The 20,062-nt window shown below is 45.0% G+C and overlaps 1 pseudogene; it reads left to right on the top strand.

Annotated features, from left to right (window-relative positions):
• Window positions 1-7,407: 7,407 nt before the first annotated feature.
• On the top strand, window positions 7,408-19,603 carry LOC141270840 (uncharacterized; annotated as a pseudogene).
• The last annotated feature ends 459 nt before the right edge of the window (window positions 19,604-20,062 follow it).

The raw sequence follows: 20,062 nt of genomic DNA, 5'->3' as shown, positions 1-20,062 counted from the left end.
TGGAGAAATGGTAAGAGAGGATGTTGAGAAGGCCAAACTTTTTAATTCCTATTTTGCATCTGTTTTCTCTCAGAAAGAAAATGTAACATCAACTGATCTTCACTGTCCTTTTAAAGGAATAGAAGAATCCAAGTTATCTGTAAACAGAAAGATTGTGAGGGAATATTTAGCTAACATAAATGAGTTCAAGTCTCCAGGTCCAGATGAATTACACCCCAGAGTACTGAAGGAGATCGTAGAAGAAATTTTAGAACCACTCTCCATAATCTTTGAAAATTCTTGGAGAACAGGAGAAGTCCCAGAAGACTGGAGAAGAGCAAATGTTGTTCCTATCTTCAAAAAGGGGAAGAAGGTGGACCCAGGGAACTATAGGCCGGTGAGTCTGACTTCTATACCAGGAAAGATCTTTGAACAAATTATTAAACAACATGTATGTAAGTACCTGGATAAGAATGAAGTGATTAACCAGAGTCAGCATGGGTTTATAACTAACAAGTCATGTCAGACTAACTTAATTTCCTTCTATGACAGAATCACTGACTGGGTGGATCAGGGAAATGCTGTAGATATAGTATATCTTGACTTCAGCAAAGCATTTGACAAAGTATCTCACACCATCCTTATTGAAAAAATGACCAAGTATGCAATGGACCAGGCAACTGTTAGGTGGATTCATAACTGGCTTAGTGATCGGACTCAAAGGGTGATTGTAAATGGCTTCACATCCAGCTGGATGAATGTCTCAAGTGGGGTACCACAGGGCTCCGTCCTGGGACCTGTATTGTTCAACATCTTTATCAATGATTTAGATGAAGGAATTGAGGGTAAACTGATTAAATTTGCTGATGACACAAAGCTAGGAGGGATAGCTAATACTAGAGAAGAGAGAGAGAGGATTCAAAAAGACCTAAATAAACTGGAGCAGTGGGCAGCAACCAACAGAATGGTTTTTAACAGGGAAAAATGCAAAGTACTACATCTGGGCAATAAAAATGAAAAAAGCATATACAGAATGGGAGGAATAGAGCTAAGCAACAGTACATGTGAAAAAGACTTAGGTATACTAATAGATCATAGACTGAACATGAGTCAACAGTGTGATGCAGCAGCAAAAAAGGCAAATACAATTCTGGGATGTATTAACAGAAGCATACAGTCTAGATCACGTGAAGTCATTATTGGTCTTTACTCCTCTTTGGTCAGACCTCATCTGGAATACTGTGTACAGTTTTGGGCACCACATTTTAAAAAAGACATAGACAAACTGGAGCAAGTTCAGAGAAGAGCGACCAGAATGGTGACTGGTCTGCAAACCATGTCCTATGAGGAACGGTTGCAGGATTTGGGAATGTTTAGCTTGCAAAAAAGAAGACTGAGAGGAGACTTAATAGCTGTCTACAAATATGTCAAGGGCTGTCACATTGTAGAAGGATCATCTTTATTCTCATTTGCACAAGGAAAGACTAGAAGCAATGGGATGAAACTAAATGGGAGGAGACACAGATTAGATATTAGAAAAAACTTTTTGACAGTTAGGGTGATTAATGAGTGGAACAGGCTGCCACGAGAGGTGGTGAGTTCCCCTTCAATGGACGTCTTCAAACAGAGGCTGGACAGACATCTGTCTGAGATGATTTAGTGAATCCTGCTTTGAGCAGGGGGTTGGACCAGATGACCCAGGAGGTCCCTTCCAACTCTACCATTCTATGATTCTATGATTCTATGATTCTATTCAGTAGGACTTTCAGCTGTGTATCCACCTGACTTCTGCACAACACAACTGATGGTCCCAACCCCATTTGTAAGGCAAGAAATCCCACTTATTAAACCTGACAGGGCACACCTGTGAAGTGAAAACCATTTCCGGTGACTACCTCTTGAAGCTCATCACGAGAATGCCAAGAGTGTGCAAAGCAGTCATCAAAGCAAAAGGTGGCTAATTTGAAGAACCTAGAATATAAGACATATTTTCAGTTGTTTCACACTTTTTTTGTTAAGTATATAATTCCACATGTGTTAATCCATAGTTTTGATGCCTTCAGTGTGAATGTACAATTTTCATAGTCATGAAAATACAGAAAAATCTTTAAATGAGGTGTGTCCAAACTTTTGGTCTGTACTGTATGTGTGTGTATATGCCTGCGTGTATGTGTGTGTATATGCCTGCGTGTGTGTGTATATGCCTGCATATGTGTGTGTGTGTATATGCCTGCATGTGTGTGCGTGCGTGTCTGCCTGCACGTGCGTGCGTGTGTCTGCCTGCGCGTGCGTGTGTCTGCCTGCGCGTGCGTGTCTGCCTGCGTGTGCATGTCTGCCTGCGCGTGCGTGCTTGCGTCTGCCTGCACGTGCGTGTGTGCGTGCGTGTGTGTGCCTGCACATGTGCGTGCGTGTGTGCGCCTGCACGTTCATGTGTGCGCGTGTGTGTATATGCCTGCGTGTGTGTGTATGCCTGCGTGTGTGTGTGTATGCCTGCGTGTGTGTGTATGCCTGCCCGGGCGTGTGTGTGCCTGCACGCATGCGTGTGTGTGCCTGCACGCATGCGTGTGTGTGCCTGCACGCATGCGTGTGTGTGCCTGCGCGTGTGCGTGCTTGTGCGTGCCTGCGCGTGTGCGTGCATGTTTGTGCCTGCTCGTGCGCGCGGGTGTGTGTGCCTGCGCCCGGGTGCCTGCGCGCGGGTGTGTGTGCCTGTGCCGGGTGTGTGTGTATGTGCCTGCGCGTGCGTGCGTGTGTGTGTATGTGCCTGCACGTGTGTGTCTTCATGCACGTGTCTGTGTTTGTGTGTGCATTTCTGTGTGTATGTATTTGAGTGTCTGCATGTCTGTGCGTGTCTATGTGTGTATATGTGTCTTCACACATTTGTGCATGCTTCCCTGCGTGTCTGCATTTTTGTGTGTGTGCTTGCCTGCGTGTGTACGTGTCCCCATTTCTGTGAGTATGTGTATCTGTGTGTGTATATTAGGGCTCTTTCACACGTCCTGATATTTACGGGACTGGAAAACCAGTATCGGAGATATCCGTGTCCACCTGTGTGGCACACGTGTGCCACACCAGGAGCACATGTACCGGTGCCTGGGAATCAGTGTAGAGTTAGCGCTGTTCTTAAGCACCGGGTGCTGAACGCTGCCCTCATCATGTTTCCCTGCCGGAGCTGCGATCAGCACCGGCAGGGTCAATGATGAGAGTAGTAATCTACTCCTGCAGTGTCCACCTGTAAAAATAAGAATAAAATTAAAAAATTCTTATACTCACCTGTCATAAGTGTCCCCTGCTGTAATCCTTGCGACCGCTCACGCCGAGGAATGACGCGCTGCAGCGAGCGGGCCCTGGAGCTGCGCTCAACAAGCACTGTCCTGTCATTCACTGAGCGCAGCTCCGGGACTCACTCACCGCAGGAGTCATTCTCCTCGGCGTGAGCGGTCGCATGGTTTACAAGCAAGGGACGCTTATGACAGGTGAGTATAAGTTTTTTTAAATTTTATTCTTATTTTTACAGTTGAACACTGCAAAGAAGAATGGCAGAGGATCCCCAAATACAAGTGTGAAAAACTTGTTGCATCATCCCCAAGAAGACTCATGGCTGTATTAGCTCAAAAGGGTGCTTCTACTCAATACTGAGAAAAGGGTCTGAATACTTATGACCATGTGATATTTCAGTTTTTCTTTTTAAATAAATTTGCAAAAAAATCTACATTTCTGTTTTTTTCAGTCAAGATGGGGTGCAGAGTGTACTTTAATGAGAAAAAAATGAACTTTTTAGAATTTACCAAATGGCTGCAATGAAACAAAGGGTGACAAATTTAAAGGGGTCTGAATACTTTTCGTACCCACTGTACATAGCACGATGACTGGTGTATGCAGTCACCAGCTCCCATCAGCCCCCTGTGATGCAGTTGCTGATGGGTTGCCAGTAGTGCTGAGTGAGTGTGGTCGGATAAGGTGTTATCCATGTATCTTGTAGTGCTCTGCTAATATGCTCGAGTCCTTGCGGTAGCATGTTTTACAGCGGTAGACAGAAGCAACACATGCAGGGATTACCTAACAAACAGGCAATTCCTGCATGTGTTGCGTCTGTCTACCGTCACAAAACATGCTACTGCAGGGACTCAAGCATATTAGCAGAGCACAAGATACTCGGATAACACCCGAACATGCTGGGATAACACCTTATCCGACCACGCTCGCTCAGCACTAGTTGCCAGGTGTTGCTGCCATGTTCAATGAAGCTCATCCTGAGGTTGGGCTCCATGGAAGATGTCACAATCAAGGTGCCAGACTTTATTGCAGCATGCTCACTTTGTAGTTAGCGGTGACTGTAACATCTCCCTCCTTGCACCTACCCTATAACAGGAAGAGTGGCGGCAGGGAGAATAAAACATAATTTTCTCCCTGTAGCCAACGCTTTTCCATTAAGCCGTCTAACCAGGCTTTAAACCCTATTTACCTGCAGATTACCCCATATCTGCAGATAAATAGTGTTTCTCAAGGTGACAAGTTAGCATTCAAGGGACTCTGGCAGTACAGAATGACAAACAAAGTCCTGCCGCTTGGTGCTCCACAGCGAGGCCAATCATGTAATTATAGTACATTATAGAAAAACATAACAAGTAATAAAACCATTTATGCTGGGCTATAGTGTGGGCCCCTAGAGTCAGTTCCCCTGGTGGGCCCTAGGCACCCCAGTCTGACCCTAGTTATGTCTATTAGATGTAGGTGTTATCACCACATCTAGTTGATATTTTAATCATTGTCTATTTTACCATGTATGATTAACCATTATATTTAGTGTATTTAGCCTCACATGAAAAATTGTTGGTGCCAATTTTATTTTAAGACATTTTAATATCTGCTTTTTCTTGTCTTTTTCTTGTAATATAGGAAAACCTAAGGCCAGAAATAAACCCCATAATATACTGTACTTGGAGACTTTGGTATCAAATAATTTCTGTCCGAGGTGTTTGTGCAAACAAAAAAGCTTTTATAAAAGCCTCAAACTTCTGTGTGTGAATCAGACATGAGATCTAACGTTATAGAAGATTACAGTCTGGGGAAGACGGGAAACATTCATATAGACGGCCGGTGGTGATGTAGTCAGTGACGGACGCTGGCCAAATATGTTTCTAGAGCTGTTGTAGAAGATGAAGATGTCGTCCTCATCATGAAGTAGTTATTTCTCATGTCACGTGTAATGAATATCTCCTGCAGTATTGTTAATGCTGATTCCAGTGTCTGTAAATGAGATGAGAATTAGCGTTATGGAAGATGAGTCTATGAGAAATGTATTCAGCTGAAGACTCCGAGGAAGAAACTGCTTGTTGTCTGTGATCTAAAATATATAGGTTTTATTAGTAGATGTAAAGACGAAAACTAAATACTGTAAAATAATAAATCTCCTCATATGTTTCCCCTTATTATCTACAGTAATTGTATTATTACACAGGATTTTTATGATGTTCCATCGGCTCATCTTCTCATTCAGGTCTCTACAATATCAGATCCTCTCAGTGAAGATCTTCTATTTTGGAGAATTTTCTTGATTTACCCACCAAAGATGAATATGGACAGTGAGAAGATGGCAGAGAAAATATTACACCTCACCCTAGAGATCCTCTTCCGGCTTACTGGAGAGGTGAGAGATTCTGATGATGTCACATTACATCATTCTAATCAGTTGTAATAACAGATGGACAGAATTGGAGAGGTGAGGACTCTGGAAATGTCTGTAGTGAGATTTATTAATGTGTCTCTCCATAACCAGGATTACACAGTAGTGAAGAAGACCTCTAGTGAGCGCTGTCAGGACCCTGTGTCTGAGGGATGGGGAAGACCCCTGAGCCCAATCACGGGGCCTCTACCTCACCCCCTGATACATGAGAACATCAATGACCAGAAGATCCTAGGACTCACCTACAAGATGATTGAGCTGCTGACTGGAGAGGTGACACTGCTGAGAATGCTGGGACATTATACAGTAACGCTATGAAGATATCGGGGGGGATGATGGTATCATTGTATGTGTCAGGTTCCTATAAGGTGTCAGGATGTCGCTGTCTATTTCTCCATGGAAGAGTGGGAGTATTTAGAAGGACACAAAGATGTGTACAAATCTTTCATGATGGAGGTTCCCCAGCATCTCACATCACCAGGTAGTAGATAGAACTAAATACACACAGCCTATAATTGTATACATGTATTGTGTATATGTAAAGAATGAATTCAGTCCCTGTATGTGTTTCCTCCAGTTCTATCCAGTAAGAGGACAACACCAGAGAGATGTCCCCGTCCTCTTCTTCCACAAGACTGTAAACAAGAAGATTCCAATGTTCCTCAGGATCATCAGGTAAATGGAGAGAAGGTGTCAGACATCTCCCTTATGATATATACAGGGTGGTCCAAAAGTAGGTGGACAGAAAATAATAACATTTATTTTGATTTATATATAAAATTATATTTACTAACACAAGCATAACATTGGCAATTAAATGTTATTCTGAACAATAATACAAAAGCCCTTAAATTTTATCAACGCAGGTGCTCAAACTGTTTTCCATTACAATTTGCACAGCTTTGAAGTCGCCTCTTACGCTTCGACAAACTTTATTTGCACAAGTCTCTTTGTGTATTAATTTCTTGAAATGCATCTCTTATGTAATTTTTCAAATCACTGACACTTTTTGGTTTTCGACTATAAACTTTGTCCTTGAGTACTCCCCAAAAGAAAAAATCCATTGGGGTCAAGTATGGTGAACGCGCCGGCCAATCCATTTATTAGGAAATGTTTCATCAAGATACTCTTGGACTACTCTGGAATAATGTGGAGGGGCCCCATCTTGTTGGAAATAAAGGTAACTTGAATTAGGTTGTTGCTGTAACTGGGGAACAACTTGATTCATTAGAATTTCGAAATACTTATCTCCTGTGACTGTTCCATAACCTTCATAACCTTATTACACTTTCTGTTCACCTACTTTTGGACCACCCTGTAGATGGCTGTGAAGGTCTTGTGTTTAGTCTTGTTTTATCCACCAGTATTATATGTTTTATACTTATGCGATGAGAACTGTGGAGATGGCAGGATTAGAGCTGATTACAGGTGTGAATTTTCCATCTGTCTGTGACTTTTATTATATTTGTTTCAGGGTGAAGATCTGACCCATTTTAATACTACAGTAAAAGAGGAGATTCCTACAGATAACCGCCCAGGTTAGTAGTAACCACTAAATAAAGAGAAGTCACAGATTCTTCTCAGTCACCAGCTGTGGAGGTGTATTCCGGCTGTATCACAATCGTGTGATCACCATTTTGCCTCTAGACCATAACATTCTCCTCCACCCAAAACTTTGGGCATTGAAAGCCCTTTTCTATAGAACTTACATCCTATAGCATCCACCTATCAACTGAAATTAGACGATGCTTACCGTTACCTGCCCAGATCTGTCAAATATAAAGCTGTGACGATACAGCTTATAATTAGTGTTGAGCCACCCCCGTAGTGTTCGAGTTCGGTTTGGTTCGTTGAACACCCGTGTGTTCGCCGAACTGTTCGTCGAACTGTTCGTCGAACACCTTCGAACACCGTTAAAACCAATGGCAGGCAAACAAAAACACATAGAAACACATAGAAAACACCTTCAAAGGTGTCCAAAAGCTGACAAACTGCTCAGAAGACATAACTAACACATGGAAAAGTGACAAGTACATATAGTCATGCGAAAATAAAAGAGGTGGAGGAGTAAAAGGAGGGGGAGACACAGATATAGGCATGTCATGCCCTTCTAAAATCCAAAAAGTGAGAAGCCGACACGGCCAGTCCGCTCCTGCCCGTGCCACCTCCGTGTCGCCGGGTTTGTGCCAGAGCCGCGGTGAACCCTGATGGCCAGCCCCCCTCTCCCAATACTGGTGCCTGTCCGCTGGTGGGTCGAGCGAGCCCCCCTGTGGTGGAGGCAGCTCTAAGCTTTTTAATTTAAATTGTCTCTCTAATTTGAATGAATACACTTTAAATCCATTTACAAGGATCTATTGGAGGGCAAGTCTCATGCCAGCAGCCGCGTAATTCCAGTAGCGTCCACTAAAGCTGCTGCAGTTAAAAAGCTTTTATAAGGATCGAGCTCGGCTGTCCACCGCAAGGCATCCTACTGCCAGTCCCAGCCCCTATGCCTTGGGGTGCCTCCTGATGCTCTTCACTGAGTATCCCGTGGTCCCGAAGCATTTCCTTTGAAAAAATGAAGTGTCCAAACTACAGGTGGTGTAGCTTGCTTAACAGCCGGGATAATCCGCTGACTAGCAGACCCTGCTACTAGGCACAAAGTATTTCCTGGGCTAGATGCAGTTAAAAATTTGTAATTAGATACTCTCGTTGGATGCTGAGAAAGCATTCCATAGAGTCTCCTGGCACGCCATATATGATTCTCTTAAAAAGCTTGGGGTAGGGGTCTAGGGGACCCTTTTATAGCCAAAATCACGGCCCTGTATCGCAATACGTCACCTAGGCTGAAGATAAATGGAACTGTAGCACCCTGAGGGCTCGGTTGCTACAGAGGTATTGCACCTCACCCAGAGGTGTGATATCTCACTCTCAGGTAAGGATGTAGTGTGGATCAGGACCCGACACCTGCATGCATTACACCACATTGCCGTGGGGCAGGGCGACCAATATGCCCCTGAGATGGGCACGACAGTCCCTGTCCCTGGCTGGAGTGGGGGGAGGGAACACTGAGGAAGGGGAACCCTGTAGTGCAGGAGCTGGGAGGAAGCAGTTCCTGGGTGCATTGAGAAGGGAGTATAAAAGGTGGGCACCATCTTAGTTCAGTGCAGAGAAGTCTGAGCAGAAGTGGCAGGGAGCAGGGGCTCTGCATGAGCTCTGCTCCGGAGGCGGGCCTAGTAACAGAGGCCCAGGCCTGGAAGAGGGAGAAGGAAGGAAGAGGAGCGGAGAAGGCTCCAGGAACGAGGAACGAAGGGATCTCAGGGGTGCGGACGGGCGAGTCGCCACCGCACGCCAGAATCCACCTGCGTGGAGGGGTCAGGCCAAAGGGGGAGACCGGTCCCCGAAACTAGTGGAGGCAGGAAACGACCCTCAGCTAGAAACAGAAGGCTGTGACATTTTATGTGGCGCAGCCCCTCGCTACACCCGCTAGGAAGGCACCACATAGGGTCAGGGAAACTGGCGCCAAGTTTACCAAGAGGAGGCCCGAGGCAGCCGGACAGAAGGGTTGGTAAGAAAGGCCAGACAAAGGACACACAAAGGGGGTCCTGTGAAGCACTCCAAAGTTATCTGGGAGTTGTCTGAGCCCCTCACCTGGTGAGCACAGTACGACGTGGGCAGCCGTTACCTGCAGACGTGGTCTGGATAATAAGAACTGTGAGTAAAGGCCCTGGACTGCATCACTGACTCCGTGTCATTACTGCTGCTGCCCTGCACCATCACCCCCATCCTCCGCATACACTGCCCTGAGGCTATACTCCTCCCGTGGGGAGTTATGCTACGCTCTGCTGCACCCACAACACCAGCCTCAGCGGTCTGCCCTGGAGCGGCGGTTCACTCTGACCGCAATCCACGGGTGGCGTAGTCGGACATTTAAACATCAAAACCACATAAATAGTTCCGCCACTGGTTTGACCGCCCTGAGCCACGGAACCGGGTTGCCGCCACGGAGACTACAACCACCAGCATCCACCAAAAAGGGTCCGGCTCCGGGTGTCCCAAGGCCCAGGGGGCGCGTCAGAACATTTTCATCACCTTTCACAATCACCAATGGGACAAGGCAGGGATGTTCTCTGTCCCCTCTCTTATACATCCTAGTGACGGAGCACCTGCTCTCATCAATTCGCCATAACCCCAATATTAGGTGGATTGAGGTGGGAGGCACCGAGTACAAGTGCTCTCTATTTGCTGATGATGTCCTAGTATATATCACTCAATCACATATATCCATCCATGCTGTTATGGCTGAAATAGATCACTTTGTTACATGGTCAAATTTTAAAATCAATGCAGCGAAGTCTGAGGCCCTCGATGTCTCCCTCCCCAAATCCATATAGGATTCCATCCAGTCCAACTTTCCCTTTGCCTGGCCCTCACAGGGTATCAAATACTTAGGAATTCCTATTCATAGAGACCTCTCCCATCTATGTTATCTTAATTTTGGGCCCTTTATTGAACAACTCCATACAGACCACGGTTGGCAAGTTAGAACTGTAAGATTCACTACGTGAACCACTGGTGTTTTGTGGAAAAGCACATGTACACTGTGTTCCAAATTATTATGCAAAAAGTGTTTAGGAGTGATAAGGGAAGAATTTGTTTGTTTGTCAGTTAAACTCATTGATGGTGATGTGTGTCAGGGCTCTTTATATCACTGTAAGCAATTGCAGACACCAGTGCTAATTAGTTTGGCAGGTGTGTCCAATGAAAGGCAAGACTACTTAAGAAGGCTCTCTCACATTATTCAGCAGCCTACATTTTCTGCCAAAATGGGAAAGAAAAAGGATGTGTCGGCTGCTGAGAAGCAACAAATTGTGGAGTGTTTAGGTCAAGGCATGACTACAATCAACATTGTGCGATGATCAGGATGAAGTGTCTTGGCAATCAAGAAGTATGTAGCTGATTCACAGTACACACGTGTGCGTGCTGATAAGGGCAAATTGAGGACTCTTTCCTACAGGCAATTACGTCAGGTTGAAAGAGCAGCGGCAAAAAAGCCTTGTCATAGCAGCAGACAAGTTTTTGAAGCTGCTTGTGCCTCCAATGTCCCCCGAACAACAAGATGCAGGGTCCTTCAGAGGTTTGCAGCTGTGCATACGCCATCCTGTCGACCTCCTCTATCCACTTCACACAAGCAGAAACGGCTCCAGTGGGCCAAACATTACATGAAGACTGATTTCAAAACTGTTTTGTTCACGGATGAGTGCCGTGCAGCGCTCGATGGTCCAGATGGATGGAGTGGAGGATGGCTGGTTGATGGACACCCCACGCAAACACGGCTACAGCGCCAACAAGGAGGAGGTGGAGTAATGTTTTGGGCTGGAATCATGGGGAGAGAGATTGTCGGCCCCTTTAGGATCCCTGAAGGCGCTAAAGATGAACTCCATAATGTATGTGGATTTTCTCAAACAGCACTTCCTGCCATGGTTCAAGAAGAAGAACCGTGTATTTCACAGCAAGATCATTTTTCTGCATGATAATGCACCATCTCATGCTGCACATAAAACATCTGCATCTCTGGCTGATATGGGCATAAAAGGGGACAAACTTATGGTGTGACCCCCATGCTCCCCTGACCTCTACCCCATTCAGAACCTTTGGAGCATCATTAAAAGGAGTGTCTATGATGGCGGGAGGCAGTTCACATCTAAGCAACAGCTCTGGGAGGGTATTCTGTCCTCATGCAAAACAATTGAAGCAGAAACCATCCAAAACCTGACAAATTCAATGGACGAGAGAGTTCAGAAGCTCCTTTCGAACAAGGGGTCCTATGTGAAAATGTAACATCACCTAGAATAAAGTTTTGAGTTGAAAACTGTTTGATTTCAGTTTCTAACAACCTGCTAATGCTTATAATTTCAAAAATGACCATTTTTTTGGTCTTTATTAAAATGAAAAGGTTGATCGAAAAGTTTGGGGGATCTAAGAGTGTGGCAACCCAGTAGTCATGATTACTTCGAATTCTGACAATATGAGGGTCATGCTGCAGGTAGTGCAGCAAGAAGGCACTTATGTGTCTTGCGCATCTCGGAGCCCCAAAATTATTTTCCGGGCTAGATGCAGCTAAAAATTATTTTTAATTTTAAATCTGGTGAAGCTTTAGTATAGATGGCCTAATAGGATCAGTGCTGCACACTGCTACAAAGCCCAAATTATTTTCCAGTCAAGATACAGATAAACATGATTAGTAATTTGAAAGCTTAAAACGGTTGGTAGGGTGATTTTAACCAATCATCAAGTTTTTACTCTCCCCAGGATGACACAGGGGTAGAAAAGTCGTTTCGGATCCATGATTTGTTCATCTTTATGAACGTGAGTCTGTCTACATTATCAGTGGAGAGCCGCGTGCGCTTATCTGTCAGCACACCACCAGCAGCGCTGAACACACGTTCAGACAGAACGCTGGCTGCGGGGCATGACAAGATCTCCAAGGCGTAAGTGGCTAGCTCCGGCCATTTATCCAGATTGGAAGCCCAAAAAGAGCAAGGGTCCAGTGACACAGTCGTGGCTTCAATGTTTACTTGGAGATACTCCTGTACCATCGTCTCTAGGCGTTGACTATGTGTCAGACTTCTTGTCTCCTGTGGCCTTGCAAAGGATGGGCTAAAAAAGTGGTGAAATGATTCCGCAAAATTGATGTTACCAGCAGATACTGTGGTTCTGTTACGGTTTGAGTGCTGAACACTTGACGGTCCCACAGTTGGCAAGTTGGAACTGTGAGATTCACTACGTGCACCACTGGTATTTTGTGGAAAAGCACATGTAAGATTCTGCAACAGTCTCTGCTGATACTCCTGCATGCGTGCATCCCTTTCTATGGCAGGAATAATTTCTGCAAATTTACTTTTGTACCGGGGATCTAACAGTGTGGCAACCCAGTAGTCAGGATTATTTCTAATTCTCACAATTCGAGGGTCATGTTGCAGGTAGTGCAGCAAGAAGGCACTCATGTGTGTTGCGCATCCAGGAGCACCAAGTCCCTTTTGTGTTGGTGGCGAGGTAACAATCATGCTTCCTTCCTCTGTCCTCTCCCCCCAACCTCGCACAACAGAAATGTGATCAAGGTCTCCCTCATCTGATGAGTCTTCCATCAGTTCGTCCTCCACTTCTTCCTGGGCTCCTGCACCTTCCTCACTAGTTTGGCTGCTACCATGCACCCTGGTAAAACCATCTCCCCCACCCTCACATGCCTGCCGCCTTGGTGCTGCCGACCGTCTGGACCTTGCAGATGTTAGCCCTTCCGCATACAACTCCTCCTCCTCTACTTCCTCCACCTCCTCTTGTGCCACCACCTGACTCCGAATTCTGTTTAACATGTGCTCCAGCATGTAAATCACCGGAATAGTCATGCTGATAATGGCATCGTCAGCACTAAACATCTTCGTCGCCATTTCAAAACTGTGCAGAAGGGTGCATAGGTCCCTGATCTGAGACCACTCCTCCAGCGTGATTTGCCCCACCTCTGAATCTCGTTGGCCCAGGCTATACGTCAGAACGTATTGCACCAGGGCTTGTCGGTGCTGCCACAGTCGCTGCAACATGTGCAGAGTTGAATTCCACCGGGTAGGCACATCGCATTTTAGCCGGTGAAGTGGCAGGCCCAACGACTTCTGTAGAGATGTAAGTCGCTGAGCTGCGGGATGCGAACGGCGGAAGTGAGCACACAGCGACCGTGCCCTCTGCAGAAGGCCATCTAGTCTGGGATAGTGGGCTAAAAATTGCTGGACAACCAGGTTCAACACGTGAGCCATACAAGGCACGTGTGTGACATTGCCCCGGCGAAGGGCCGCACCCAGGTTTGCAGCATTGTCGCACACGGCCTTCCCTGGTTTCAGGTCCAGTGGAGACAACCATTCATGAAATTGGTTCTCCAGAGCTGACCACAACTCCTCAGCTGTGTGACTCACATTTCCCAGACATTTCAAAGTAAAAACCGCCTGATGACGTTGAGCCCTACTGCCAGCATAGTAAGGAGGTGTGCAGGATCCCTTCTGCGCAGTTAGAAAGCTTGTGGCATGACCAGACAGGCTTTGGGTGCAGGTGGAAGACCGAGAGGAGGTTGAGGAGGCAGAAGCAGTGGAGGAACTTTGACATAAAGAGGATTGACGCACAACTCGTGGGGACGGCAAGACTTGGACAGCAGCCCCTTGTCCTGCTGTCACCATAGTTACCCAGTGCCCAGTCAGCGACATGTAACGCCCCTGTCCATGCCTACTCGTCCAAGTGTCTGTGGTGAAATGCACCCTGTCACACACAGAGTTTCTCAAAGAAGCGGTGATGTTGTGTGCGACATGCTGGTGGAGCGCAGGCACACCTTTCTTTGAGAAGTAGTGCCGACTGGGCATCTGGTACTGGGGCACTGCGACGGACATAAGGTCTCGAAAATCCTCTGTGTCCACCAGGCGGAAAGGCAGCATTTCTGTAGCCAAGAGCTTGCAGATGGTGAAATTCAACCTCTTAGCTTTCTCATGGCTAGGAGGAAATGGTCTTTTACTTGTCCACATCTGAGGGACCGAGGGCTGGCTATTGTGCTAAGACGGGGTTGATAAGGGTGTCCCCGGCAAACTGCCGGTCTGTGAGGAAGATGCAGGCGGACATGTTAGGTTGCCTTGATCCAAAGGTGGTGCTATCGATGTCGGACAGCGCTCAACACCAGCTGGTGTTACCACCTCCAAAGAAAATGATGACCTGCCAATCACGCTGGCTGTTGCGGGTAAAGAGGTGGCAGGTCTGCGCCCCAAAACAGGTGTGACTGCTGTCCCCCCAGTCACAGAGGATGAAGAGGCCGCGGATGCATAAGATATGGCAGACGGTGGTTGGCCCGGCCGGCTAGGCCGCATTGTAGCACACTGAGCTTCCCACTGCAACTTATGCTTCATGTCCATGTGCCGGTTCATGCATGAAGTACTCAAACTATGTATTTTTTGGCCTCTACTTAGCTTTTGCTGACAAATGTTACAGATAACACGAGTTGGGTCATCTTTATCGATCTGAAAAAATGCCCAGGCTATGCAAGGCTTAGCACCCATACGACCTGAAGAGCCACCACGACTTGTGGTGAGAGGCAGAGTTGTGTTTGAGGATGCAGTTGTTGACGTGCTTCCAGTACTACGTCTCTGTCCAGGAAGGCGCAACCTGACCTCGTCATCACTAGCATCTTCCTCCACCTCCTCTGCTGACCTCATCTCTTGGCTGACTGTGGGTTGACAGTAAGTGGGATCTCCAACCTCATCATCATCACCCTGTGTGTTATCACACCCGTCGTCCTCAGAGCCAACCTGTTCCTGCCCTGACAAAAAACTAAAGTTGTCGCTCCAATCAGGTATTTGAGTCTTATCATCGTCTTCCTCATTGTCTCCACCAACAGGAGTTACAGTTTGGGAATGAGGGTCTACATTATGGTCAGAACCTTCTGCGTCTGGTCCTGGATCCGACTCATAAAGATTCTGGGCATCAGTGCAGATCATTTCCTCGTCTGGATTCACAGAAGCGCTGGAGTCGACCTCTGATTCCCAGGCTATAGTATGAGTAAACAGCTCTGCAGACTCAACCATCTGTTCTACCTCATACTCAGACGGGCAGCTGGAGATTTGGGAGCTGTGAGGAAGCAAGTGCGATTTGGGTGACACCTTTGAGGACTGGAGTATTTGTGATGTTGAAGTTGATGTGGAGGAGAGCCCACTTAAAGGAGCACTTGATATCCGTTGAAGCACCTGCTGTTTTTGTGCCTCATCTGGAATTTGTAGCGATTGGCGTGGCCGTAAGAAAGGGATCTTATCACATTGTCCGCTAAAAGAAGTAGACATTTTAGTTTGGCTGGAAGATGGTCTTTCTTCTGCAGATGTTACTGTTGCTTTAACACCTACCCCACGGACACAACCTTTTTTCCCCTTCCCAACACGCCTATTCCCCTTTCCACCAGCAGCAGGCCTTTTTCCACTCATTTTGGTGGTTAACTAATTCACAACTCTGGAGTTGTTTGCACAAAAAAACAATGGATGGTAACCGAGCAGAGCTGAGTGGCCAAACTGTGGTATTAGGCCAAAACTATTGGCTGGGTTAGATGCAGAAAAAAATATATTCAGTTTGCAACCTGATGGAGGTCAGTATAGATGGACTAATACAACAAGTCCCACACACAGCTAGAAGCCCAAATATTTTTTCAGAGGTAGATGCAGAAAAAAATATATTCAGTTTGCAACCTGATGGAGGTCAGTATAAATGGACTAATACAACAAGTCCCACACACAGCTAGAAGCCCAAATATTTTTTCAGAGGTACTGTAGATGCAGATAAAAAATATTTTTAATTTGCAACCTGATGGAGGTCAGTATAGATGGACTAATACAACAAGTCCCACACACAGCTAGAAGCCCAAATATTTTTTCAGAGGTACTGTAGATGCAGATAAAAATGAGTTTTAATTTGCAACCTGATGGAGGTCAGTATAGATGGACTAATAGAGAAAGTCCGACACACTGCTAGAAGGCCAAATATTTTTTCAGAGCTAGATGCAGAAAAAAATTATATTCAGTTTGCAACCTGATGGAGGTCAGTATAGATGGATTAATAGAACAAGACCCACACACAGCTAGAAGCCCAATATTTTTTCAGAGGTAGATGCAGAAAAAAATATATTCAGTTTGCAACCTGATGGAGGTCAGTATAGATGGACTAATACAACAAGTCCCACACACAGCTAGAAGCCCAATATTTTTTCAGAGGTAGATGCAGAAAAAAATATATTCAGTTTGCAACCTGATGGAGGTCAGTATAGATGGACTAATACAACAAGTCCCACACACAGCTAGAAGCCCAAATATTTTTTCAGAGGTAGATGCAGAAAAAAATATATTCAGTTTGCAACCTGATGGAGGTCAGTATAGATGGACTAATACAACAAGTCCCACACACAGCTAGAAGCCCAAATATTTTTTCAGAGGTACTGTAGATGCAGATAAAAATTAGTTTTAATTTGCAACCTGATGGAGGTCAGTATAGATGGACTAATACAACAAGTCCCACACACAGCTAGAAGCCCAAATATTTTTTCAGAGGTACTGTAGATGCAGATAAAAATTAGTTTTAATTTGCAACCTGATGGAGGTCAGTATAGATGGACTAATAGAGAAAGTCCGACACACTGCTAGAAGGCCAAATATTTTTTCAGAGCTAGATGCAGAAAAAAATTATATTCAGTTTGCAACCTGATGGAGGTCAGTATAGATGGATTAATAGAACAAGACCCACACACAGCTAGAAGCCCAATATTTTTCCAGAGGTAGATGCAGAAAAAAATATATTCAGTTTGCAACCTGATGGAGGTCAGTATAGATGGACTAATACAACAAGTCCCACACACAGCTAGAAGCCCAAATATTTTTTCAGAGGTACTGTAGATGCAGATAAAAATTAGTTTTAATTTGCAACCTGATGGAGGTCAGTATAGATGGACTAAAAGAATGATGCTATGCCCAAAAGATTTTACTTCACTAGGTGCAGTAAAAAAATTGGTATTCTATACACAGGTGGTACATCTTGCAACACAGATAGGCTACTCCACTGACTAACACACTCTGCAATAGCCCAAAAAGGATTAGCTTTGCTAGATTCAGCCAAATGCTGTGAAAAAAACTTGCACAGCACTGGCACAGACCTGCCTGGCAAAAACTGATAGGAACTGATGTAACCTAGTCCTGAAAAGGACTCCAATTACAATTAGTCTTTACTCCCACAACCTATCTATTTAAGAGCACAGACCTCCCTGATAAAAGTCGTAGGAAATGCTGTAACCTAGTCCTTAAAAGGACTGCAATCACAACTATTCCCTACTCCCAAGCTATCTGTATATTTGTGCGAAAATTGGCTTGAAATTAACAAGGTATAGCGCACACAGCAACAGCGGTGCCGTCTAACACGCAGCTGCAGCAGTGAGAAAATGGTGGCGACGGGGAAAATGGCTTGGTCTTATAGGGCAAGGACATGTGACATACACTGCCAATGACACATGCCCTTGCTTGTGTGAAAAAAAGCACTTCGCTCCGTGTGTGCGCTGCTGATAGGCTGACAGATTGCACCTCCCCACTGCAAATGCGGGAAAGAGAAAAAAAAATGGAGATCTTCATTGTTCCTGCAGAGATCCATCCCCTGCCCCTCCCCCCACCCCGCTGTACACTCAAACTGCGTATTAACATTAATTTTCATCATTACTGAGAAAAAATCCAGTTATGATTTTGGTGCACGAACAGTTATCGAACATAACCTCGAACAGCCGAATTTTTATCAAATTGTTCGTGTTCGCCGAACGGCTCGAACACCGCCCAAAACAGCTCGAATTTGAGATTGGCGAACAGTTCGAGTAGAACAACGCTCATCTCTAATCTTGAGATCCCACAGGATACAATTGAAGTGAATGCCATTACTCCAGATATACCATCATCCCTTCACAGTAAAGATCTGTCATCTGATCCTATGAAACAGGTCCTGTCTTCTGATTCATTACCGACTACTAAGGAAAATCAAAGTCACAAAATAAGGATTAAAAAACCAACTGCTCTTAAAAGAAAGAAGCCATTTTCATGTTCAGAATATGGAAATAGTTTTCCCCTCAAAAACTCTTTTCTTAAACATCTAAAAATTCACACAACAGAGAATACATTTTCTTGTTCCAAGTGTGTGAGATATTTTAACCATAAATCTGATTTTGTTAGGCATGAGAGAATTCACACAAGGGAGAAGCCATTTTCATGTTTAGAATGTGGGAAATGTTTTAACCAGAAATCAGATGTTGTTATGCACCAAAGAACCCACACAGGGGAGAAGCCGTTTTCATGTTCAGAATGTGGGAAATGTTTTAACCAGAAAACGCATCTTAATAGCCACCACAGAACCCACACGGGGGAGAAGCCATTTTCATGTACAGAATGTGGGAAATATTTTAACCAGAAATCAGATGTTGTTATACATCAAAGAACCCACACAGGGGAGAAGTCTTCTTCATGTTCAGGATGTGGAAAATGTTTTAACTGGAAATCGCTTCTTGATAGCCACCAGAGAACTCACACAGGAGAGAAGCCTTTTTCCTGTTCAGAATGTGGAAAATGTTTTACAGAGAAACCAAGTTTTATCAGACATCAGAGAACTCACACAGGGAAGAAACCTTTTTCATGTTCAGAATGTGGGAAATGTTTTGCATATAAATCAACTCTTTTTACACATCAAAGAACTCACACAGGGGAGAAGCCATTTTCATGTTCAGAATGTGGGAAATGTTTTAACCAGAAATCAGATGTTGTTATACACCAAAGAACCCACACAGGGGAGAAGCCTTTTTCATGTTCAGAATGTGGGAAATGCTTTAATCATAAATCGGCTTTTCTTAAGCACCAGAGAATTCACACAGGGGAGAAACCTTTTTTATGTTTAGAATGTGGGAAATGTTTTAACCAGAAAGTGCATCTTGATATCCACCAGAGAACCCACACAGGTGAGAAGCCTTTTTCATGTTCAGAATGTGGAAAATGTTTTGTACAGAATTCAACCTTTCTTAATCACCAAAGAATTCACACTGGGGAGAAACCTTTTTCATGTTCAGATTGTGGGAAATGTTTTAACCGAAAAGCGCATCTTGATGTCCACCAGAGAACCCACACAGGGGAGAAGCCTTTTTCATGTTCTGAATGTGGGAAATGTTTTGTACAGAAATCATCTCTTCTTAGTCACCAAAGAACTCACACAGAGTAAAAGCCTTTTTCATGTTCTTAATGTGGGAAATGTTTTACACGGAAATCAACTCAAAATAAATATCAGAGAAATCACTCATGGGAGAAATCATTTTCATGTTCAGAATGTTGGAATTGTTTTTAGCGCAAATTGTATCTTCTTGAAGGGGTTGTCCCCTACTAGGACAACCCCTTGTCATTCTTCTTGTTTGGACTCATTAAAATAAAATCATTCATACTCCCTGGCACAGTTCCAGTGGTGTCAGGACTAGCAATCCCGAGGCTCACATGAGGTTGATACATCACACAAGCCAAATCAGCGCCGGCTTCACTGTTTCTGCCTTCGGATGTATGGAACATTAACAGGAATCCAGGGCTGCGGCTGCTCTCTGACTTCCTCTTATTGTTCGATTTGTCCGAGAGTGGGGACATTGACACCAGGGCTGATTGGGCGCAGGGCTCACATGACGTCACAACTTCACATGAGCCCTGGGAACGCAAGTGCCGACACCTCTGAAATAGCGCAGCATGGGAGGTTTGCATAATTGTTTTCATTTTAACAGGACTAAACAAGAGGAATGGGAAGGGGTTGTCCAAGTAGTGGAGAAGCCCTTTAACCCCTTAAGCCCCGCGGGTGGTTTGC

This window comes from Phyllobates terribilis, unplaced genomic scaffold (genome assembly GCF_046119375.1).
Source record: "Phyllobates terribilis strain yellow unplaced genomic scaffold, ASM4611937v1 Scaffold_5__5_contigs__length_657084704, whole genome shotgun sequence".
Classification (NCBI taxonomy): domain Eukaryota; kingdom Metazoa; phylum Chordata; class Amphibia; order Anura; family Dendrobatidae; genus Phyllobates; species Phyllobates terribilis.
Note: the sequence above shows the minus strand (reverse complement) of the source record. Positions and strands in the feature narration are given on the sequence as shown.